Source organism: Myotis davidii, unplaced genomic scaffold (assembly GCF_000327345.1).
Source record: "Myotis davidii unplaced genomic scaffold, ASM32734v1 scaffold370, whole genome shotgun sequence".
Classification (NCBI taxonomy): Eukaryota; Metazoa; Chordata; class Mammalia; order Chiroptera; family Vespertilionidae; genus Myotis; species Myotis davidii.
The window spans coordinates 12,733,245-12,759,766 of NW_006288615.1; the positions used below are offsets into that span (position 1 = coordinate 12,733,245).

At 40.1% G+C, this 26,522-nt stretch overlaps 1 protein-coding gene across 1 annotated transcript in view; it reads right to left on the reverse strand.

Annotated features, from left to right (window-relative positions):
* The window catches only part of OSBPL6 (oxysterol binding protein like 6), a 162,689-nt gene extending 137,367 nt beyond the window's left edge, over nucleotides 1–25,322 (reverse strand). Inside the window, exon 1 of the mRNA XM_015561821.1 lies at nucleotides 25,178–25,322. The gene's annotated coding sequence lies outside the window, so the exon portion shown is untranslated. The remainder of the gene's footprint in view (nucleotides 1–25,177) is intronic.
* Nucleotides 25,323–26,522: the final 1,200 nt, after the last annotated feature.

Consider the following 26,522-nt stretch of genomic DNA (forward strand, 5'->3'; position numbering starts at 1 on the left):
GAAATGTGACTGGTTAACTATGAGGTACTGTGGGAACTATTTCCCAAGGTAGCTATGCCAATTTAACAGGAGGTATGAGACCCTCTGGATCTCCATCTGCCTTTGCACTTGATATTATTAGACGTGTTAGTTTTTCCAACTGAATGGATATAAAATATCATCTCATTGTGGCCCGGAGCTGTATTTCCCTCCCCATCACAAATGATGTTGAATGTTTCTGATACATTTCTAGGCCATATTTGGTTCCTTGTCTGTATCTATAAAACACCCATCTTTCTAGTGGGTTGTTCATGCTTTTCTTCTTGATTTGTCATACTTTTTTGTATAAACCATTAATCCCATCATATTTTGTGTGCCTCATATAATGAACCTCAAGTACCCAACAGCAAGCTTGAAAAATGATCAATTCATGACCAATCTTGTTTCATCTACATCCCTCTTTCCCCTCTATTCCCACAAATTTATTGAAGAAAATCTCAGGTGTCATATAATTTCAATATAGCTTCTTTAGATAAACAAAATTCTTAATTTTAATATAGTCCAGTTAGTTCATCTTTTTTTTATATTATCTTTTTGTACCTTAAGAAATCTTCTCCTCTGAAGACTAAAAAAACAAACAAAAACACCTTAGAAAAACCTAAGCCTTTTATCCTGAAAGTATTAAAGTTTTCTTTCTGACATTTAAGACTTTCACCCTTCTGATTTTTAAAAATGTGGTATGAAGTAAGGATGTTTCCATCTTTTCCCCTACTGATAACCATTTATTCTCAGCTCCGTTCACTGAATAGCCCTTCCTTTTCCTACTGATCTGACATATCACAGTTCTGTGTGTATAGGAATGTTATGAACTGAATTGTGTTCTCCCTAATTTCATATATTGAAGCCCTAACCCCCAAGTAGCTTTACTTAGATATAGGGCCTTTAAGGAGGTAACTAAAGTTAAATGAGGCCATAAAGGTATGGTTCTAATCCCACGGGACTAGTGTCTTCATCAGAGGAAACACTGGAGATAACATGTATAGAGAAAAGGCCACATGAGGACTCAGAGAGTAGGTGCGCACTGTACTCACATTTGCAAGCCAACGGGAGAGTCCTCCCCAGAAACTAACCCTGACATCGCCTTGATCTTAGACTTCCAACCTCCAGAGTTATGAGAAAACACATTTGTTGAAGCCACCCAGTCTGTGGTATTCTAGTATGACAACCGTGGGCAAACTAACATGGAATGTTTCTGGGCTTTTATTTATATTCCATTGGTCAATTTATCTGTCCCAATGCCAGTACCACACTAAATTTCTCTAACTTCATAACAGGCCTTGATATATAGTAGGGCAAGTCCCTCCTCCTTACTCTGACCCTACAAATGTTCTTAAGGTAGTACTCAGATTTAATTTATTCTATAATAGAACATCTCTCACCTGTTCTTCTCTGTATACCTGTTGCATTTTATTGGCACTACCATGCTATCCAGTTTTAGATTATTCCCCATACACGTTCCGTGGGCATTGGTTTCATACTTAGTATAAGGACCAGTAAACATGCTGGTCACCGAGGAAATAATGAAACTGTTACTTTGTGGCTACTACTGAGGGCAGAAGCGGCCACTCCCAGTGCCTGAGCTGTAGCAAGTAGGGAGCTGAGATTCGTGACTCCTCCTTTCCTTCCACTTTAAAATAACAGGGCATAGTACCCAGCACTGGAGAAAGAGGATTAACTGTTTCATTATGAAAATGCACTATGGAGGTAAAACATTTATCCTGAAAGAGCTAGGAAACAGTCATTCCATCATTAACTCAAGACAGAAGTTTTACTACATGCCAGGCACCAGGCTAGATGCTGGAGAAGGAAGTTCATCCCTGGAAGGACCTGAGGTCTAAAGGGGGAGACACACGTGTAAAGAAATAACAGTAATTACAGAATATGCACTAGACTCAGTGGAGCACACACATGGGAGTAATCAACTGGGAAAACCATAGGACTGCTTGGTGTCCCTGCTCAGCTCCTGTAATAGGCATTCCTTTATAAATACCTTCTCTTCCAAATGCTTCAGGAGGGCAAGGAGAGTCTTAAAGAACAGGGGAACATGTGCACATTGTGCTGGTTATTTTCTACGTGCCCCTCCCCACCCCAGACCCATTATACAACCTTCTCTGACCTTCTCTGGGTTCCAGGAAGCTGACCTCCACAGACTGTATCACCCAGGATCCTTTACTCTGGCTTCCAGATGGATTTGGCTAACAGAGGACACCAGCAGGAGACTGGAGAGCAGAGGAGAGAGGAGTGACAAGGTATCTATAATCACCTCCATCTCCCTGCCTGCCCCTGTCCAGGCTCCAGCTGTATCTACACTTACAGCACCATGGCCAGCGCATTCACTGGGTCCCAGGAACACTGCCTCCGCCTCTGTTCCTTCTGACCCAGAGATCATGGTTCCCAATGTTGCTAGTTCTGAGGTGCTTTGCTATTAACTGGGGGTTCCCTGAACTCTGCTCTTTCCTCTTTAAATCATTCCCTCATTAAACGCTCCTCAGCTACACCTTTAGGATGTGCCATTCCTTACTTGCCAAGATTGATTGAAACCATGGTTTTCTGGAACTACAAAATCCAATCTCTAGAAAATATCTGAGCAAAGCTAATATTTTCAATGGGCCTGATATATGGACAGCACTATCATTGCCCAGCCTTTATTATGCGACTACCTTGGACAGCCCACTTTATCATTAATGGAGGTGCCAGTTCCAACTGCAGTAAAATCTGCCTCTCTCCGGTACCTGGTTTGAGATCTGCAAAGAGGGGTCTTATTTCAGGAGTAAGTCATATACATTTTTTTTTTCATTTAAAAGAACAAGGTAAATACCTTACTGAGGGCACTGAGGGCTCTGAGGGCAGAGAATGGTCAGCTCACTGAAATCCCCATGATGCCTTTTTGCCCCAGTCTGCAATCTGCTTATTTGAGCAGCTAAAACACCACCACCTGTCACAATAACCATCCTGCTATGGAGCATTTTGTTTTCAAACAACAACAACAAGTGACTTTAACTACAATAGTTTCAAACCTGTAACAGTTCTGATTCATGGAAATAACAAGTGAAAGCATGTCCTACAATTCTGAGTAGCATCATTCTGATTCTGGGAAAATCATTCATAATTTACTCAGATTACAATGGAGAGTTCAAGGAAAAAGCAGTATTAGTTCCTTAAAGCAGAGTTGATGAAACACATCTCATGGACAAGTCTGTTTCAGTGAAAAAAAAATTTTTTTTATTGTATTCTTCTCAGAAATCTCCACCATTCTTTTTGCAGATATTCATTTATTGGCTATGGATTTTTTCCTAAACATGACTTTTCAGTTTTCATTCGTGATCCATTTCTGCTTATTCTATACTATGTGTTGTTGTATGGGTTTGTGTATGTGTGTTTTTTAATATGTTTTTATTGACTTTGGAGAGCAAAGAAAGGAGAAGGAGAGAGAGCGAGAGAGAGAGAGAGAAACACTGATGTGAGAGAAACATCAATCGGTTGTCTCCTATATGCACCTAACTGGGGACTGAACCCACAACCTGGGCATGTGTCCTGGCCAGGAATCAAATCTGTGACCTTTCAATACACAGGATAATGCTCAACCAACTGAGCCACCTGGGTAGGGTTGTGCTACAGTGTTTTCTAATGCATGAAACATATGCTCATATTTATTATTCTGATTTCTATCATCAACTTCAGAGCAACCTTTTTCCCTCCCACCTCGCCTATCCCCACTCTTTTGATTCCCTTTTCCTTCATTCTCTCCCTTCTATGAGTTCAAATCAGGCGTAACCTCCACTTCCCTTAATATTAATAGTGTCCTAAACAGACAAATATATTTCCAGTGCTCCTCTAACAGAGATTCTCCCTTCAGCTGTGGTATTCCCACAGGGACTTGGGTTATCCTTGGGGCATTTGATGAGAAGCAAGTGAGGTTGCCCAGGCAACCGTTTCAAATTGTCCTAGGATGCCTGGGAAGCGTTTTTTACGCAGCCTGATGTGAAGGTCACACTAGCCAACCCCGTGACAGTTAAAGGCGCAGTCTCTGCACAACCAAGGGCTCGGAGAACATCCATCAAGTTGAGCTCAATAACATTTGCATAACCATAAAATTGTCAGACTCCCAAAGCCATAAGGACCCACGTGCACAGACTATTTCAGAGAGCCAAAGATACTAGCTTTGAAAAAGAATATCGATAGGTAAGTGTACTAAATTCATTATAAAGGACACTTAACGGAACCCAATCACTTAGGTGGTGCAAACACTTTAGCTACTTGATTTTCTCAGATGATTTAGAAACAGCTCTACCCTAAGGCAAGGCAATAAACAGAGGGTCTGGAAAAAGTCACTCCATGCCCCTTTGCTTTCCATAATTTTCTTAGATCAGAGGGGTTGAAAACATTATTCTCAAATAGCAAGACCCAATATTGAAAAACATGCTCCCCCACACCTACTGAATTAATGTTACCTTTGACTAAATCTTAATAGAAATTCCAACCTAGTGGGAAACACACCTATAATGCAGAGAAGAAACCCATGTCCTTCAGACATGAAGTGCTCTCACAAAACAATAAGGCCAGAGATGAATAAGTCTACAGAGAAATGGGAAAAGAATACAAAACTAGCCAATTTACCACAAAATTCAAATGGGCAACACAATACAGAGAGGTGCTTGGCCTGGAAAACAAAGATACAATTTAAGACAATGAGAAACCATTTTTCACATAACAGATTGATAAAGAATCAGAATGAACTTCTGGGAAAGTAATCACAGAACAAGTCTCCCATGCCATCAACATATGTTCTGCTTTGATCTAATAAATTCTACATTTAAGAGTTTATCTTAGTATATAATCAAGCAAGTGCCCAAACATGTGCACAAACATGTTCATCACAATATTGTCCAGCAAATCTCTGCAGCCATTCTAAAGGATGATATACTAAATACATAGTCACCAAAATGGAAAAGTGGTTCAAATATTTTCTCTGGTTGGATCAAAGGGTAAGGAGAGATTCAGGTTTAGTAAAGTAGCATGTGTCCATTTATGTGAAAAACAGATATAGTTTATTAACAAAGGTTTCAAATTCCAATTAGAAGTTTTCTCATTTTTCAACTTAAAAATATAAATCCTAGGGAAGACAATCTGGGTACTGGAACACCAAATGATATTTATTTTTGGATAGTGAAATTATGGGTTATTTTTATTTGGGGGATGGGGGGAGATTTTACCTTATTTGTGTGTGTGTGCCATGAACAAATACTACTTCCCATAACACTTAGTTTTGAAATGTTAATAAAAATTGTAATTAGTTTTCATATATTCCAAGATTGTTTTAATTTTTTTCAGCAAACTTTTGCTTTAGGCCAAGATTATTAAATCTCTGCAAAAATCTGAATCTCTATGAATTAGAGTATAACAAGTCCTTGAACATCTATGGATTTTAGGTACATAAATAGATGAGAGATTAAAATGACATCACCAGCATCAGTTCCTGGAAGCAAGCCCGTTACCTGGGAAACTGCAGCCTAGGGTTGCTCCCTGGCATAACACAGAATCAGAAGAACTTCCTGGAGTTGGACAGAACATGCTACAAACCATTATGGTCTCCATAAGGGTTTAGCAGATGCCTTCCCTCTCTTCCCTCCACTCCTATCATGTACCATAGAAAAAGAGAGAAAAGCCACAGTGCAACCGAGAACATGGTGTCTGAGAGGGTGCACAGAGCTCCACAGTGGTTACTCTGGGGAGACGATTTAAGTGGTGGGTCACCTGACAGCTCTGATCTGGGCTCAGAACAGCAAAACCATGCACTTACACCTTTCCTGGCAAGTAAAAGTACCTATAGCTTACTACTTTGTGTATCACAGATTGTGAGACCAACCCCTCCGCCTTCCTACACCAAAAACGTGACTAACTTAATCATCCTGTGACTATTACTCACTAAGCAAAGCCACACCTCTGCTAATTCAATACACATCTCTCTAAAAATAGACGGCATTGACTGATGGACAGTGCTGACTTTTATCTTAAAACTGAGGATTAGCTAATATCATTGCAAGGATATTTAGAAGTGCATTACTTGGGAAAGATGAGTGAAAATTTTATAACACACACACACACACACACACACACACACCCAACACACAGATTTAGGGCCATAATAATCTGTAATTTAATTTATACTTCCCCCAAAATCACACTCATAGCTTCATCTACACTTGCAGGGAGCTTCCCTTCAGTTTCACTCACTACTGACACACTCATTTATTAAAGGTTGTGTGTTTAAGATGTATTCTTCCAACTGGTATTGCATGCTTCTCAGGTGTTTCCTAGGGATGTTTCCACCCTACACTAAAATAACTGACAACCCTTGCCCACCCAAATTTCACCAATGCCCCCAAATTGTTTTTAATCAAGTATATATTTCTTCTTTCTTTTCTTTCATTTCACTCTCTCTTTTTAAGGCATATGCTAAGTGGCCATCTCTAAGTTGTACACATTCGAGACTTCCAGAGACCGTTTGTGGTGGTTGGAATTCACTGTCGACATAAATAGTCTAGTTGAAATAGCTATGCCTCAGAATGGAAGGGGAAACAAAGAGGCTCTTTGCCACAGAGAGAATCCTTGAGTGGCCTCGGTGGACTGAAGAGTCAATTACCTCCAAGTTATGCCTACCTCAGAGCCGGCATCCTAGGCAGAGCCTGGCTTAATGGACACAGTCCAGTTATCCCATGAGGGCAGTTTTTTTGACATGCTTTCGCTGCTCAGCCATACTCTAGAAACATCCTGTGACTGTATTTTCCCATGCAGTGTCTCCGCAACATGCTAAAAAACCAAACTCGACAGGAAAATCCCACTTCAGGAGGCAATCCTAATGTCAGCAACACACACACAACCACCAGCGATAGAGTAGGCTGTGCACACATCTCAGCCAATGATGCTTCCAAAAGAAAACTACATTTTCCTCCTGCACTTTTCTCTGTAAAATAGAGAAAGAACATGTAGCTATAGGGTATGGTTTATTAACAAAGGTTTCAAATTCCAATGAGAAGTTCCCTCATTTTTCAACTTTAAAAAAATGGTGGAAGATCCACTCCCCACTAATCCAAGGTAGCCCATTAACACACTAGAACTGGGTTTCTCAAGCCTCAGCCAAACATGTTTTCAAATCCCTGCTTTTGGTTAAGCATATGCCCAGGTGCCATTGGCACATGCCAGTCACTCTGTGGAGGCTGCATGGGAGCAGAGTCCCCATGATCAGCTTATAGACCGTTTTGCAGGATTTGCCCAGTATCACTAGCCCTTTTCCTAAGCACTCAAAATCTGAAAAATTACAAAATTAACTTTATTCTCATTATTTCTGAAACCTCCAGAATACTAGTAGGAAAATGTCCTGAATCTGTTTGCCTTGAAATGGCATTGATTGCTCAGGTGGCATTTGGGGTGATGGTGAAGGTGGCTATTTAAAACTACCCATCCTCCTAGGACTTACTGTCCACAGTTGAGCATACTGACGATGACATGTCAGTGTCACTAATTGCTCCTGACACGAGAGGTTTACCACTGGAACCTCTGAATAGGAACTGGGTCTCAGATTAATAGCACGTAATTAGTTCCTGTTACACTCCAAAAGGAGAATCTTTCCAGAAAGGAGTCCGATGGGATGGCTTTCGGCCGCAATGTGGGCTGATCATAAATAATTACTTGCCAAGAACCAGCCATTCAAAGGCTGACATATGATTCAGGTGCCCCCTCTCCACCGCCAGTGTAATAAGCAATAAAAGACTTACTGTGTCTGCCTTCTTACTAATATTCATCTAAACGTCACCCTTGGCCCCTAAGGCACAATTGTTATGGAACTAATGCTCTTGTGCTATATAGTAGATTTGAAACACCTCAAGTTTTGAAATTCACCTTGGATTTTGACACTTGGCTTCCCCACCTATCAATTTTGATTTTGGGTATATTGTTCAACATCTGTACTTCACTTTCCCATTCTGTAAACCGGGGATAAAAACACCTACTCTAACATGCTGCTGTGAGGATTAAATGTGAATATAGATAAGGCACCCAATACAATTCTCAACCCATAGTAAGCATTCAATAACCAGTAGCTATTAATAAAACTTCATTTTTACCAACAGTCTTGTCTACTTGCTAAGACTCTAATTCAGATTGACCTCTCTCTTGAATAAAGGTGAATTGGAAAAGAAGTATGATATCTTAGAATCCTTGAAGCTACAACAAAAAGGGAAGAAAGTCAAGGGAGTGGGCTGGGAACCAGCCTGCAGAAGGGGGAGAGCAGAGGCAGAGGAGATAGAAAGACACAAGCAAGGACTATACAAGAGGAAAAAAAAATAAGGTCTGATAAAAGAAGGGGGAAATAACAAAGAGAGAAAAGAAAAGTCAGCAAAAGGAGATACCAGGTAGGTGTGGACATACTCAGGAAACAAGAGGAAAAAAGAGAAGGGAAAAGGCATTCCATTACCAAACCAGAATACTTCCATTAACTTACTGGAAATAAAATCACACATCCCTAGGCACCACTTGGTCAGTAACAGCTTGCATTTCATTAGCATTCTCTCTTTTTAAAAATTAATGTTTCCATATTTCTCATTTTGCCCTAAGAAGGACCCTATAAGGCAGACTAGGCAGATGTAGTTGCCCTGAATTTACATTTGAGGGCAAAGAATCAAGAGGTTGACATCTATAGAAGCATCACTTAGCTATGTCCTAAAGCTTTAATATGATGCAGTCCTCTTCTTTAAAGGCAAAGATTGGCTGGCCTCTCCCAGCAGGAACAAAGTCTATCCTATTCTATCCAAACCAAAAGGAAATTAAAGTGAGTCTGGATTTCAGAAAAGCACTTGCTCTTAAAAAAGAACACTTTATTTTGAAACAATTTCAAACTTATAGATAAACTGCCAGAACAGTACAAAGATATATATATATATATATCTCCTTCACCCAAAAACCTTCCTAAATTTTGTCAAATATCCCAATGATTTCTTTTAGAGCAAAAAGGTCCAATCCAGATCATTCATTGCATTTGCCATGTCTCTCAGCCTCCTTCAGTCCAAACAATCCCTAGGTCCTTCCTTAAGTTTCAGAACTTTTAAAAATAGTCAATTTTAAAATAATTACAAGCTCACAAAGACATTGCAGGAACAGCACAAAGAATTTCCTATTTCCCCTTTGCCTCATTGTTTAGTCTTCAGTATTTTTCTGAACCTTTGAGAGTAAATTGTGGACATGAGAGCCCTTCACTCCTGTATATTCCCGAGTGTATTTCCCAAAGCAAGGCCACTCCCTTATATAACAACCATAATTCTCCTTCTTTCCTCTGTCTTTCCCTGTCTCTCCTATCCTTGACAGTTTTAAAGAATCAAAACTTTTGATTCTCCAGGATAACCTGGGTTACCCTCAATTTAGGTCCATATGACGTTTCCTCATGACCAGACTCAGTCCATGTATTCCCGACAAGAAGACCCCAAGCCCTGGCCAGTGTGGCTCAGGTGGTTGAACATCCCATGTACCGAAAGGTTGCCAGTTCAATTCCCAGTCAGGCACTTGCCCAGGTAGCGGGCTCCATCCCAAGTCCGCGTGCATGTGGAAGGCAGCTGATCGAAGTTTCTCTCTCTCCCCATCTCTCTTAGTCTCTAAAAATCAATGAAAACTTTTTTTTTTAAAGAAGAAGACCCCAAAAATGGTTTTGTGCTTCTCTCAGAGTGTCATGGCAGGAGGCACAGGATATTGGATCACTGAGGTGTTAACCTCAATCATCTGTACAAAGTTGTAACAGCTGATCTTCACCATAAAGTCACCATTTCCTTCTTTGTAATTAGTGAATATTTTGAGGAAAAATACTATGAGACTATGGCAATATCCTGTTTTCATTAAACCTCCACCCACCCACTGACAGCTCCTGCCTTCATCAACCATCTATGTGCTATTTGCCAAATGGTGATTTTTCTATTTCCCACCTCCTTCCACATTTATTAGTTGGCACTCTCTTGCAAGAAAGAGCTTTCCCTCCCCATTCCCAATTATTTATTTAGCAATGTAGATTGATTGAATCTTATTTCACTTCACGGCTTATAAATAGATTACTATCATTATTTTTTTCAAGACGTACTCTTTTCAATTAAGTTATTCGTTGGTTTTTGACTTGGATTTATTTATTTTGGAGTAAAAATGGGGAGATTAATCCTTCATTTAACCTGCATATAGTTCCACATATTTTATTAATACCGTTTAAGTAGTCAGTGTACTAATAAAGGAAATCAGTGTGTTTTGTTTTGTTTGAATAAAATCAAAATCTTACTCAAAACGGGGAGGGGTGCCAGCAGATAAAAGCTGGGATGAAAGCCTTCATGTTTTGCCAGGTGATGGGGATTCAATCGCCACCACGCTGAATCCTCAGGCCTGGGCTCTATATTATTTATTTTGATCCTCCAATTTTCCCAGATTTGATTGGTGAGAGCCCTAGTACTTTCCTTTTTACAGAGTAGATTTAATGGATACAATTTCATGTACCAAGAAGAATGTTCAAGGCCAAAAAACTGTTTTTTTTCCATTTGGTTTGTGAGTTGTGAGATAACACACAGAAATCAGCATGAATGCTTGCTTTTTTCTCTTTACAAATATCTTCTAGCTGACATTCATCTTTAATTATAAGTAGACTTCCTCTCAGAATCAAAATGGAATGCCTATATTAACCTTCACAAACGATGGAAGACCTAAAAAAGGTCTTTAACACTAAGCCTATTCCTCAAACTTCTTTGGCTCAAGACACTCCTTAAATCTCATTCAGGCTAGATGTCACACCTGCATCTCGACCAACATGAGATAATGTGTGTAAAACACCAGACCCAGTATAGATGCTCAGTAAGTGACAACGGTTAGCTTTTGTCCTTTCCCTGGTCCTGCACTAAACATCCATCCCTCTTCCATTACTAATCTTGTCATAGTTCCATCTTTCAAACAACAAACCTCAAGTCATCTTCAAATTTTCCCTCTCCCTCACTCAACTGATACACTCTGCTAGTGCTAGAATCCAGCCTCTAGTTCAGACTCCTGCCATCAACACGCTCTCCTTCTCTTGTGTCACCCTCCTCACCAGATTCCTCTTTCTAAATGATATGAACATGGCATTCCCCAACAGAGAGGAGGACCTCTTCTCTCTCTGAAGAGTAAAGCTGGGTCCCCAAGCCTGGCGCACAGGACACTTCACATTCTGGCATCAAAGAATGCTTCCCTCATATTTCATACTGCAACCTCACTGAACTCCAGGCCTGCAATTATCTGTTTACTTATTTGTCTACTTAATCTACTGCAAGGCCTTGAAACATAGGGGTATATCTTGTATCTCCATTGCCCAGCCCTGTGCTCAGCAAATGTTTGCTGTTCTCATAAATAAAACTGGACAACACAGTTATCCACTTGTTAGAAGCAGCGCATGTACAGTAAAAAGAACCAATTTTCCTAATATTTTATTACTGATTTATAGTCAGTCACACATTTGTTTTGGATAGAGAAATTAGGTTACTTAGCCTTTTTACAAAGTAGAATAGGTAAAAATCTCTTTAAACTAGACATTCTTTCTATAGCTAACAAGAAATCCACTGAATAAAATATTTAATCATTCTCAATCCAAGATATGCCAAGTTTTGGGGGGTTTTAATGGTTAATTTTGCTTGTTAACTGTTTATTTGATGGTCAACTTTATGTGTTGACTTAGCTACAGGCTACATTCTCCAGTAATTCAAACACTAATCTAGGTGTTGCTATGAAGGTATTTTATAGATGTGATTAAAGTCCATAATCAGTTGAGAAGACCCTAATCGGGACAGACATGATTCAATCAGTTGAAATGCCTGAAGAGTGAGGCTGGAGCTTCCCTTGAAGAAATCCCACCTTTGTACAGCAGCTTTGCCCACTGCCCAAGAATTCCAACCTGCCTGTCCTTCCTGACCTCCTGTCCTACTTGTCTAGACAACCCCATCAATCATGTAAACAGATTCCTGCAATAAATCTTTTCTCTCCTACTGGTTCTTTTTCTCCAGTAGAACCCTGATTAGTACAATCTACTTCCAGAAAAAGGGGGGAAGAGGGTGCAAAAGCTGAACAGTCAACAAGATCTATATAAGGCTTTCACAGTATTGCTTCATTGTGGAGCGGGAAGCATTCAATCCTAGAACATCAACCCCACATTCAAGCATAAGTACAAATACACATAACATATAGCACAGCTTCTGTCCACCTGCATTCATTATACATTCATTTGGCAAATATTTGTTATGAAACGCACTGGGGAAAGAACAGTGAACCAGATAGGCATGGTCCCTGGTCTCAGGAACTATACAGGCTAGGAGGAGACTCAGGCATCAAAACAGTAATTATACAAATACTGATTTAATTACAGTTATGATGATGGCTTCAAAGTACAGGATGCTGCTGGCATATTTAGTAGGGGAATCTAACCAACTGGGGAGGGCTTTTGGAAATGTCACTGTGGAATGATACTAAAGCAAAGACTAGAAGGGTAAGGTGGCAGTAGCCAGGCAGAGCACAAGAGGAAGAGCATTTCAGGCCCAGGAAACCAACTATACAATGGCTTTATGGAGAGAAGGATCTAGATGAATTCAAGCACCTGAAAGATGGCCAGTGAGTCTGGGCTGTTGTGAATTAGAGATGAAGAGCATACACGATCAAATGGCCACACTAATGAAAGACATTGACCCTCAGCAATGGGTTATCATTACATACTTTGCAGCAGATAGTGGGGTGATTGGATTAATGCTTTCAGTCTTTTCTAGCAGCTATGTATAACTTGAAAGAAAGCAAACCGGATTTGAGGAGAACAGTTATGAAGATATAATACAGAAAGGAGACAATGGGGGGCAGGGACAAGAGCAGTGTGATGGGGATGGAGACAAATGGTTGGAAAGGAGTCAACAGTACATGGAGTTGCATTGGACTATTTGCCAAGGTCAGGAGCCAGGGCAGGTGAGAGAGGGCAGATTCGGGAGAGATCAAGGTTCTGTTGGGAGAAGCACATGTTTGCAATTCCTGTAAGATAGCCACGTGGAAATGGGCATCTGGAATTCAGAAGACACCTGGCCCAGATAAATCAATGTGGGATTTGCTACATGACTCAGAACTTGATGAGTTGAAACAGAGACATATTGTAGAGGAAGAAGACCTAGGAAGGAGTCCCATGAGCACTGCCATCTTATGTGGGTGCAACTGAACCTGAAGAGGAACATTCAAGAGGACCATGTCCATAGAGTGCACATTCATTTATTCAAAATACCTTTCCATGAGCTGATCCAGCCTCCAAACTCAAAAGGGTGCACATTTTCACTGTAAAGGAAATAACTAAGTGTAAGGGTAACAATTTAGGGAAAACCCAATCTGAATAGACATGAATAATTTCCAGCTAGGGTGTTTTATACAATGGCTACCCGCCTCACTGGTTATTGTTTGCAATAGTTATTCAATCTCTGGGTCAAACTGTACTTACCAAAGTCACTTCTTATTAACACTAATGGCTTGGCCCTTCATGTATAATTAGTTCAGGCAATTAGTTGTAAGGCTCACAATTGAACACATTGCTTTAATCTTTTGAAAATCGCCATGTGTCACATTATTCTAAGAGTGCCTCACTTGAAAGAAAACACTGAACCGATAGGAAGCACTAATTTAAAAAGCTGTAAGAAGAGTGCTCCAGCCCCCAAAGAATTACAGAAATTAGTGCAGGCTCAGTGACTAAAAGAGTTTAGGTCCAGGAAAGGACATATTTAAATTAAAATTGCACTTTCTCAGACTAGGAATGCTTCTTGCCTTAATCTTCCCCATTAGTACAACACAGATATTCAGAGAAAGCTCTACAGTGTGCTGAGGTGCAGAGGGCAATTTGTAAGGTGGCCTTATTACAGCTTATAAAAACAGGCCCAGCGGAGGGGAGTCCCACGGATCGGGCAGTCACCTCAGCATGTTGCACAAGTAGGAGCCTAATGAATATTTGATGATGACATTTTTCCTCCTTTGCATGTTGTTACAAGGCAGCCCCCAACTTACCAATGGGATTTGTGTCCAAAAGGTGGTTTTTCAAGTCTACTACTTGAAAATAAGAACATACTTTTTCCTTAAAAATTGTGTTGGAAATGATGGAGCTATGTGCTAAACCATCACAGAGTTAAACTAAAGTTCCTAACCACCTATAACAATACTTTTGTGAAAAAAATACACGGGACACAGCTAAGTATCCTAAGGATATCGTTTCTCAGCAGTCGTCCTAGAATGGACAAAGATGCCACTCCTTAGACTCATCTTGCTCCAAGCCAGGAATCTGGGCAAAGGGGTAACAGAGAGGCAGCAGTTGGGAGGCGGGGCCCCAGGCTGCCACGTGACAGACCCAAATCCAAAGATGAGGATGTGGGAGTATTTCAGAGTGGGGTAAGGCCAAGACTCAGGCCTGGCTGGACTACTGAGATACAGGAGGGTTAGGGATTCCCACCAAAATGACATCAGGCTGGAGCCAGGAAATAAGAAGCAAGAGCTGAAATCACCCATGTTCTGATGGGAGCCCTGACGGGAAAGGTGGTTCTGGGACCAGAGACAGCCTGAAAGGTGAGTCCTAGGCAAGGCAAAATATTAACGGATGACTGAGGTCCTAGTGCTTTCAGGACACACTGTTATCCAAAGTCTCTGAAACTACATCAAAAGCTATACAGCTACTCTATCTGTACACAGGCAGGTCCAACCTTCCCAGGATTGACTAGGAGGGTCACCTCCCTGACTGTGCATCTCGGTCTATCCATGAAGTCACACACCGTATGGACTTGGCCATGTGGCTGCAGATGACCATCTTGACCCCAGTTCTGGCCCTACCCTCTGCTCCATCCCAGGAGAGAAAGAGCAGTTGTTTATACATCCAGTGTACATGAGGCGCATTGTGTCTACATCAGTTTTCCAAAATTATTATTCAAACTTGACAAGCCATCAGGTCATAAGATTTAAAAGATGGCCATCAAACAATACCCTTAGGTTGAATCACCTAACAGTAAAACACTGACTGGTTTGTACTAAATGCAAAGTTTACAAGTTCTTGTCAACTTTTTTATTTTTAAATTATAGCTTTTATTTTTAATACAGTTTTATTTTTCAGAATACATACAATAATAATATGAAAAGGGACAAAAGAGGAAAAAGGCTTTTTATGTGTTAAAAAGCCTTTAAGTTATTTAGAAGGTAAGAAAAATGGCAGCCAGGCCTACAGCCTTCAGGCAGAAGCTTGGGAGATGATTCTCTGTGCGATCTGCCCTGAGCAACAGGAAAACCCTGAGGATAACAGGGAGGTAGTGAGGGCAGGCTTCCTCATGGAACTGGCTCTGTCTGTCAAGCCCTCAGTTTTAAGAACCCCACTTGAGTGGTGTAAGCTTTCAAATCAGCTCCATGGGGCTCTTAACAGAAGTAAACAATCTGTGAGAGCAGAACATCCGTAGGCTGCCTCCTGCACGCCTTCCACCAGGCATCGAACACAACCCAGCCATGTGCCCTACTGGTAATCGAACCAGCAACCTTTTGGTGCATGGGATGATGCCCAACCAAATGAGCCACATCAGCCAGTGCTAAATGTGCTGTTTTAAGCCATTAAGCTTGAGGTAATTTGTTCTAGCAGCCATAGGAAATACCACTCGCCATGTCAGCATACACGAAGGGCACAAGCACAGGCCCACCTATAGTGCACCAGTTATATCACTTTCTCCTTTAAAGAAAAACCCAACTCTTATATGAGAGAGTCAGTAAAGAGGTTACTAAAACCTTTGATAACCGAATTAAATCCTCTTATAAGTGGTTCAACATGAATGAATTTTCTAACTCTCTCCTCACCTTGAAAACCAAAGGAAGAATAACAACATCACCAAGTATATAGGTTACACTACTGTGACTTCATAGTCTTGTGCTTTGACTTCTTGTCCCATTGGTCTGCTAGATAGAGAGGAAACCTATCAAGTGGTGACTCTGATTTTCACATGCTGCTGTGGACTCAGTCTCATTGCTATTTTTTACTTCATAATCCCTGAGCATACAGTAATACATAATTTGAGATCTTCGCTTTCCTTTGTGTTCACATAATACACGAAAGCTTTTTACCCATACGATAATCCAAAGAGTGTCCTTTTCTGTTTAGAAAACCCTGTAATCCTTCCTATGTGACAATTTCTCAAAATAAGGTAAATCCTGATAGCATATTAAAGAACTGTGGAAAAATTAGATGCATAATCTGATCAACAAGCATACTGAACAGGCTTGAGTAGTTGAAGGTTACATACTGACTCAATTGTGACTGTTATTAACAGTTTGAAATATAACTTTAAAAGATGGGAGAATTAATACTTCTTTGCCCAACTTTTGATAGTTCTATAGCCAAGAGTCAAATGCTTTTCAAGTGTGGCAAATGACTGTTCTAATTAAAACTGATCACTTCGCTGTGCTACTTAGTGGTATAATGCCCTTAAGCGGATTAGACAAACAATTCTAGACATACACAGAGCCATCGTGCTTGTTAATGAATTTCAGATAGAAAGAATACAACACTTTGGTGTTTAAATAAGTGACTACATGTAATTTCTTGTTTGTTCAGTGAGTGACTTAAAAATGACTTGGATCTATGTATTGGAAATAACTTCTTGCTCTGCTGCTTGCTTTTTGTTCTCTGCCAGTGTTTCTGTTGAAAACTTAGTGTCTATTATATTAATGTTTTCCTTTCAGATGAGTACTCTATGTCTTGTTTTAAAATCTTTGCTTATTTTGTTTTACTTTTTCAGATCTACAATCAATCTGGATAAGAGACCTGGGACTAATTTGAAGACCAGGTAAAATCTGGGGCCCTCTGTCTCCCACATCTTTCATCATCATCACCCAGGGCTAACTCCACGCTCCCTTGTTTCTTTTAAGGCCATTACTACCATTGTCAGCACCACAGAGACCTTGAGGCCTCTGAAACATGAGTTCTTCCAATTCATCAGCCATCCTTTCCTGATCTAGTTAACCATGAGCTGTCATGGCAACCTCTTCCTTTTTAGCACTCAAGTCCCCAGTCACTTGCTCAACACAAATGTCAATATTGGCAAGAAAGTAGTTGGTTTTGAAGCTACTGGGAACTAGGTTGATAATCTGATTATACAATTTACAAGCTATAAGATTCTGGCAGTCACTTGACATTTCTATTTTCTCATCTGTGCTATTGAGAAGGGCTGAGGGTGAGGGGGAAGTGGGGTGGAGCTGGAGAAGGATTATCCATAACAGCACCTTTTGAACTTATTGTGAAGATAAGAAGTGATTATGACAAAACCCAGCACAGAGCGGGCACTAAACAAACAAGGAATAGCTAAAAAACAACAACGAATCAGTTATGCTCTAGTCAACTCATTGAGTTGCTCTGAACATCACTGGAGAAACTCTTACACCACAGCCAGGCTTTCACATTCACCACATTGACTACATAAAACTTTTTTTTTTTTTTTTAGAAAAGCAAGCAAGATTTATTGACTGCAGCAAAAATACACAAGGAAGCACATAGGAGAAGAACAGGAGAGCCTAGGCTGGGCTGCTTTGGTTCACTAGAAAGTCAGAGAATAGGGGGCCTTGAAGACAGGTTCAGGGGGTTAATCCAGGATGAGGTGCCACTGCCCACTGCTCCCCTGGCTGCAAGCCTCTTGGTGTTCCTTAGAGGTTAGGCGACAGACTGGGGAGGAGGGGGAAGGTGACTGAGCATTTACCAATGAGCCAGGAGGTCACAGTTTGATTCCCAGGCAGGGCACATACTCAGTTGTGGGCTCGATCCCCAGGAGGGGGGCATGCAGGAGGCAACCGATCAGTGATTCTCTCTCATCATTGATGTATCTATCCCTCTCTGTCTCTCCCTTCCTCTCTCTGAAATAAATAAAAATTTAAAAAAAAAAAACAACTGAGGCAAAGCAAAGATATTTTCAGGCACACAAATGCTGAAAGAATCCATCATCATTAGATACAAGAAATGTTGGCCCTCGTGTCAAAAGAGCCCATAGCACAGCAGTTCTGAACTGGTCACAGTGCATCTGGGTGCCTCACACATACCTGGGCTTGCTAGCCCAGAGAACAGCTCGGGGCTGTGAATGAAAAAGGAACTGTGCAAGACAGGCCTGAGAAGCTCAGTGACCAAAAGTAACCAACCAGGATGGTCTGATCACAAACTCACAACTGGGCAGGCCATGGAGGATAATCAGGTCCCAGGACTATAGATAGCTTCCTTAGAATAGGTCAGTCTTTACCTTAAGTGAGCTCTGTCTAGTGTTCTTATACATCTAGCATACCTTTGGAATGTCAGAGTAATTTCCTTTTCCCACCCTCAAAGGCACAACCTCAGGAACCAGAGCACAAACCACAGGACCCCTCATTGTTATTGTGTTCCCCGAATACCAACTCTGTGCTATAAATGTTAATTATTCACTATCCTGTATCCACCAATGTAAGGGTTACATGAAACGCATTGGTGGTAGATTAAGTGGGCAGGAGAAAGCAAAGCAGGGAAATCTTTAGGATTGGATAAAAGATGAAATGGAGAAACACCACTTTTACATTGGTGTTGCATTACCTGGGTTGCAGCACATCCCCAGTGGGGAGTGTGCAGGAGGCAGCCAATCACTCTCATCATTGACGTTTTTATCTCTCTCCCTCTTCCCTTCCTCTCTGAAATATATATATATATATAAACTTAAAAAATAAAATAACATACAATTTTAAGAATATTTCTCTAAAGGCTTTCTGGAATTCCTAAAGAAAATCTATCTATTTTTAAAAAGTAAGTCCAAGAAATTATCAAAAATAGCATAAAATTGTCAAGTAACACCCTCCTTCCACATAGTAATACATTCTGGCACAAAGCACCTTTAGATTCAATATTATCATCTGAGTTGCATATTTAAGCCAAAACTCAGGGGAAGATGTATGAGCTAATTCATCAGGAACAACAATCCAGCACCACCTTCAAAAAGAGATTACTAATTTCCTGTTTTACGTACAGTCACCATGCCTATGCCAGCAGAGGAGAAAGGAAGACAGTTATGATGATATGTGGATAGTTTTGAAAGTATCTGAAAAGACAGATCATTGCTTGCATTTAACTCATAAGTTATTGCTTTGCAAAGAAATGCCAAATGGCCTGTTTTAAATTTTTAAAAAGAGCAACTATAGAGCTCCAGCATCTCCAACATAAAGAAATGAATTTTAATCTTTGTTTACTTTATTCTTGGCTTTGAAAAATCTAATTCTTAAAACCTGGTCATCTTACATTACATAGCCTTCTCGAAAAGAATAATTAGTCATTCTTCTCAGAGTTTTTAAAAATATTTCTTACATAGAGAAACAAATCATTGTTCATTAGCTACCCTATAATGGACATTTGAGACTAGTAGAAGTACAGCACTGCTTTTCCAAATGTTTTCCTTTATAGCTTAAGGGAAAAACTCAACAAGTTTTTTACTTCTGTGCTCCCAAAGATTAGAGTGTAAATACAAACTAAAGAAAGCTATAATTAGCATTTGTAATAGCAAACAATGTACAGTGTAATTTTATATGAGTCAATTAACAAAAATTATACATTCAACATTTACTGAAAGGCCACTATGCACAAGGCTATGTGACGTGGGAGTTAAAAAGATGAATAGATAGAGCTTTCAACTGCTATGAAAAGCCCTTTAATAGCATTAGTTTTGGGGATTTAACAAGTGAAAATAAAAAACAACCCTTAATGGTTATCAGTCCCACTGAGTCTCCCCATGACGTCTGAGCAGTCACTCAAGGGCAGCTAAAGGCTGAAAACTCAATATCTCAGCGGCGAGAACCATAGAATATAGCCCCAAACCCAACCCAGGCAGGAACATCAGTGTGTCTTCTTCTAAAAAGACCGAGAAAAACACTGAGCAGCAAATATGCAACCATCCTCAGGAGCAAATCAACAGAAATAACAAGTGTGTGGAAGGGGTAATGGCTGGGGTTTGGGGAAGAACAGTAGAGAGGAGGGAAAAGAATGTTTATTTTTATTTATTTAAAGCAGAACTTCTGCATAAAGCCAAAAATTAAAAGGCTGCCTTTACAAAATGACACATGGAAGTTGTCATTTGCTTTTCGGAAACTGGGTTTTATATTTATTTCTTTTCGTCACCAATCAGGATTAACAATTTGGTCTTATTGACTATCTGTCAGATAGTATTTATACACGGAAGATAGGAAAACCATAGCATCCAATCCAAAATCTAAAGGACACATGCTACATCCAATTTTCTCTCAGAAAATAAAAAAAAAAATCATAAATTATCATTAAGTAATAGTCACTAAAAACCAGTGATGTACTAAATGCCGGGTGAGTTAGACAAAGTTAAATTTGAAAAAAGTATTTTATTTTAATATTTACCCATTAACTTAAAAACTAAGAGCCAATTACATTCTCTATGGCTATTATAGTTGCCATGTGTTTGATGCTGCTACCTCTACAGCAGTGATGATTCCCAATACCACTGCTGACCGGTCAGTTTTTATTATGAGCCAGAAGAGTACAGAAATAGACACAATTTGAAAGTTAGGTCCTAATACATCCCCATGTTATAGCTAAAGAAATCACTTTGGCAAGTTATTTAACCTCTGTGTGCCTCAGTTTCTCATCTCTAAAAATGGAGCTAATAATAGTACTAACCAACACCATTATTGTGAGAACTAAATGAGTTAATGCAAATAAAGTGCTTAAAACAATGGCTGATACACAATAAACTGCACATGCATGAGCTATCGTCGTGTCTATGTTTTCACATGCATTTATTCCACAAACAGTTTAGATCACCTATCCTAGGTCCTGGGAATCATTAGTACCTAAGGCACACACTGAGAATTAGACCAATCACCACAAATGAACACATCAGGAAGGAGATGTTCTCAGATGGGATGCCCTGGGGTGGGGGTGGGGGGCTGGAAAAGGCCTCACTGACATTCCAGGTGACACAGGAAAGGTGAGGAGGAGTCCATAAGGCAGAGCAGCAGGAAGAGTACCCTAAAGAAAGAAAAAGAGCAAGTGCCACAGCCCTGCAACGGGAATAACCCGGGTTTATTTAAAGAACAGCAAGCAGGCCCGTGAGGCTGGTCATCGGTGAAAGCTGGGTGTTCACCTCTGCATCTAAAATGCCATGAGGTTATTAAACAACTTTATCCCTAAAATAACTAGTTAAGAATCCAGGCTTTGGGACCAGAGAGGCTGAGTTGGAATCCAGCTTGGTCACTTCCTAAAGATGGGTTGTGAGTTGGCTATCTCTTCTCTGGACATGGCTTCCTCATCTGTAAAATGGAAGTGACAGTATCTACTGCAAGAGCAGCTACAAGGCTTTAAAGGAGAGGACGATCATCTCAAATGTTTAGGAGAATGTATGGCAGACAAAAAAAAAAAACTGCTAAATGAATGGTAGGTGGTCTTGAAAGTAATCTTTAAGAGACTATAAATAAATAAATAAATAAATAAATAAGCAAATAAATACCCTCCATTTTGTTTGAGTCACATCAATATAAATAAACTGTATCCCAGCTGATCTGATGCTTTTTCAGATATATAAGTACAGAAATTCCATTACAGTGTTCCTTTGTCAAGAAAAGCCAATGAATCCCCAGCTCAATCTTTCTGGCCCACAGAAAAGATGAGGGAATTGCTTTTCAGGTTCTCTCCTTGACTTTTCTATAATATTTGGGATGACAGTCCAAATCTCCTCCTAGAAATTCTTTCCTCTCTTGACTTGAGGACATGATTCTCTGTCCTTTTCCCATTTATCTAACTGTTCCTTCTCTACCTCGGATACCTCCTGTTCTTCCCATCTTCTAAAAATGTCACCAGTTCCTAATGTTTAGCCACGCCCCTCTTACCCACAGTACCTCCTCGGATGCTTCCCTGCTTCCAGAGGTACTCACAGCGCTAAATCAGATTCTTGATGTGACACTTACCTCATTATACTATGTATTATAGTAAATTATGTCTTATCTCCCCTATTGGATGGGTAAATTCTTGAGAGCAGGATTGACAGCTTAATCATCTTTCTTTCTCCCTGAAGACCTAACAAAATCTCTTGAACATAGTCACTGCTATAAGTAACTAAGTGGATAGCATATAAAATACTTTTAACAGATTTTTAACATTAAAACAGACCCTTACAAACACTGTGGGAAATTTTCCTATCTCTCTCAAATTAGCTTATGATTTGTAACAAGGAATAAGAGATACTGTATGTACATTTTACCTAAGTTTTCCTATTATGAATATTAATATATCCATTTTCAACTGACATGCTAAAAATTATAACAGCACTTACTATGTGCCCATTCTAAGAGTGTATATGCACTAATTCACTCTATCCTCCCATCAACCCTTTGTTTTAGGTACTCTCTTTATATTTTTCATTTCATGAATGAGGCGATAAGGCAAACAGTTAAAGGACTTAGTCAAGGTCACAGAGCTGGACAAGGCAAAGCTAAGATTTGAACCCAGGCAGCTTAGTCTCAGTCTGTGCTTGTAATCCCAAATCTTACCTAAATAGCCATTCACTATAAAAATCTAAATCTACATAAGTATTTTTGAACTTATTTAGAACTTTTTATGGAAACTTGTTATTTATAAGTAATATAAACAAATATATCTGTATTAACTACATCAAAGGCATGACTAAAGTACACATATATAATTTACTAATGCATATTTCATTATGTCACTTTTGCATTAAATATTACAATATTTTAGGCTATTTTATCCTACTTCTGGATGCTTACATGAAATCTTCTTGACTATCTTGTGAAATTTGTATTTCCATATAGATTTTTTGTATTCTGTATTGATTTTTTAAAGACTTTTCAAGGATTTTTAGAGAGAGAGGAAGGGAGAGGGAAAGCAAGAGAAACTAAAAATACTCGTAAGTATGTAAGATAAATCATACTAAGGCTACTTAGCTCTAGGTGGCACAGAGTACAACCACAATAACGTTATAATCCTGTTGAAAATGACAATTTAATATATGATGATAGGTTTTTAAGGACTATATTTAACCTTAATTTCTTATCACTAGAGAATAATCTCTACTATTACAAAGTCTACGCAATTTTCAGATGTTGTTATACTTTAAGCTTTTAGTTTAATAACCCAAACATGGTGACGGAAAATCCTACTATTAAAATGCAAAGTGAGCCCTAACCGGTTTGGCTCAGCGGATAGAGCGTTGGCCTGCGGACTCAAGGGTCCCAGGTTTGATTCCAGTCAAGGGCATGTACCTGGGTTGCAGCACATCCCCAGTGGGGAGTGTGCAGGAGGCAGCTGATCGATGTTTCTCTCTCATCGATGTTTCTAACTCTCTGTCTCTCTCCCTTCCTCTCTGTAAAAAATCAATAAAATACATTTTTTAAAAAATGCAAAGTGAAATTTTAATCAACAAAATTCTTAAAATGTGATTAGCCACTGTCAGTAGGCCTGATTTCTCAGCAGTTTTTGTTTTGTTTTGTCTTGGAGTATTTTTGTTTTTTGTTGTGTTGTTTTCTTGCAGCCAAGAAAGTAAGGATTTATTAAGCAGATGGTCCCATGCCCAGAGTCACAGATAGCTAATGCTTAAAGACCTGGCTCCTCAGTAATTAATTTTTTATTTTTTATAAATATATTTTATTGATTTTTTACAGAAAGGAAGGGAGAGAGATAGAGAGTCAGAAACATTGATGAGAGAGAAACATAGACCAGCTGCCTCCTGCACACCCCCCACTGGGGATGTGCCCGCAACCAAGGTACATGCCCTTGACCGGAATCGAACCTGGGACCCCTCAGTCCACAGGCTGACAATCTATCCACCGAGCCAACCCAGCTAGGGCAATTTTTTAAATTATTGTTATTATTTTATGGATTTCAGAGAGGAAGAGAGAGGGAGAGAGAAACAGAAACATCAATGATGAGAGAGAATCATTGACTGGCTGCTTCCTGCACACACCCTACTCGGGATCGAGCGTGCAACCTGGACATGTGCCCTTGACTGGAATGGAACCAGGGACCCTTCAGTCTGCAGGCCAACGCTCTATCCATTGAGCCAAGCCATCTAGGGCAATAATTAATTTTTGAAGAAAAATTATTTCAGTCTTTGCCTGACCAGAAGTAAAAAACATCCAAGAGTCCTAACCGGTTTGGCTCAGTGGATAGAGCGTCGGCCTGCAGACTGAAAGGTCCCAGGTTCGATTCTGGTCAAGGGCATGTACCTTGGTTCCGGGCACATCCCCAGTAGGAGGTGTGCAGGAGGCAGCTGATTGATGTATCTCTCTCATCGATGTTTCTAACTCTCTATCCCTCTCCCTTCCTCTCTGTAGAAAAATCAATAAAATTTATTTTTTTTAAAAATCCAAGAATGTTCAAAACTAAAATCCTATCAACTTGAACTATAAAAGTAAACTTCTCAAATGAGACATTTGTTTGCCCTCTTTAAGAGTGTAAAGTTCATGTACATATCTTAGATGCCAAAAGGCTCATTCCCCAGGTTCTTGCACTTGCTGTTCGCATAGCTAGAAAAGAATCTACACCCAGATTTTTTTCCACAACCTGCCCCTTTCCATCATTCAGGCTCAACTCGAATGTCTCCACCTAGCAAGGCGTTGCCTGGCCAGCCCGTCCAAAGAAACCCTCTGTTAGGGGTTGAATTGTGTCCCTCAAAAAGATGTGAAGTCTTAACCCCCCAAATCTCAGAATGTTGTTGCAAGGTAATTAGTTAAGAGGTCAGCCCTTAATCCATTGTGACTGGTGTCTTTATATGAAGAGAATACACACAGACAACGGCTCGAAGGAGAAACAGGTGAAGGAGGCAGAGATTGGATTTATGCTACCACACGCCAAGGAATTCCTGCAGCTGCAGAAGGAAGAAGAGGCAAGGAAGGATCCATCTTGATTTTGGATTTCTGGCCTCCAGCACTGTGTGAGAATACATTTCTACCATTTTGCGCCACACCGTTCATGGTACTTTGTTACAGCAGCCCCAGGACACCAACATACCCACAACAACATAACTGCCCTTGCCCCATCGGTCACCTTTACTGCTGCCATCGTTTTTACTAGTACCTGAAACAGCAATGTGCTTTTTACTGGTTGTCTCCATTCATTAGAATGTCAGTTCTCAGAGAGCAGGTCCTTTTCCGACTTCAAAGCAGAGCCTGGAATATGTAGTACATGCTCAAGAAATAGTCTGTGCAATAAATGAGTGATCCTGAGAATGATAATCAGATAAAAGAATATCAGAATGATAATTCATTTCCAGTAACTGGAACAGCTATAAACCCTCCTATAATCTAATAACAAAGTCTAGTACCAGATTTATCTAACACTGAGCGAGACTTCGCACCATCTTAACTGTCTGGAAAACAAACCTCGGAGATAAAGAAAAACAGCTTCAGCAAAATGCATTCCTTACTCACTACTTCCAAGACGTGGCTGAAATAACATTACTTTTTGAACTAATATTTTCTATGTGTCGGGAGAGGGCTCATCTCATGGAAATGCAGTAGAAGCCTGATGCAGGAGAAAGCAAAAGATCTTCAAGGAAAACAAGTGAAAAGAAAAGAATTCTGAGGTTATTTGGTAAAGGAGCAGCTGGTGTTGCCCCACCGCCAAAGCCATCTTTAAGGGAGGCATGAGCACTCTTAGCCGGAGTCACCGGCAACACATTAGGGGGCCCTCTGGTGTTGGGGTCTCTGTGAGCAATTTTTAAAGTGAAATACATAAAACATTCTAGAGAGATTTCCATTTTTTAAAAAAATATCTTTATTGATTTCAGAGAGGAAGGGAGAGGGAGAGAGAGATAGAAACATCAATGATGAGAATCATTGATCAGTTGCCTCCCGCATGCCCTACACAGCAGATAGAGCCCAACACCCAGGCATGTGCCCTGACGGGGAATGGAACTGTGACCTCCTGCTTCATAGATGGATGCTCAACCATTGACTATTAAAAACAACTAACTGTAACAAAATTGTACATTTGTTTTTCATGTCCAAGGCACTTCCGAATTTGATAGCCCCACAAGGCAGGTGAGCAAGAAATCAGCTAGGGCTGAACAAGTCGAAAGCTAAATGTAGTCATTTTGGTTTACTGGTCATTTGTTTTCTAGGTAAATAGAAGTTTCATTAATGATTGATAATTGCACTTTGTCTCTAAGTACTAAGTTAGAAAACTCATTTCAACAACCACCATTTTACCCTCATTTAGCAGATGAGGCTTCCCGAGTGTACAGGGTGGCTGCTCAGTAAGTGGAGAAGCTGGGACAGAACTTGCGCAGCCATGGTCCCTATCCAGGGCTCTTCCTGTCAAATATATACTGCTTCTCTGGAACACCGTGTACTGTGATACAAAGTGCCATGAGATAGTAGCTATTTTCACAGAGGGGTGTATGGGCGGGGGGGGGGGGGGG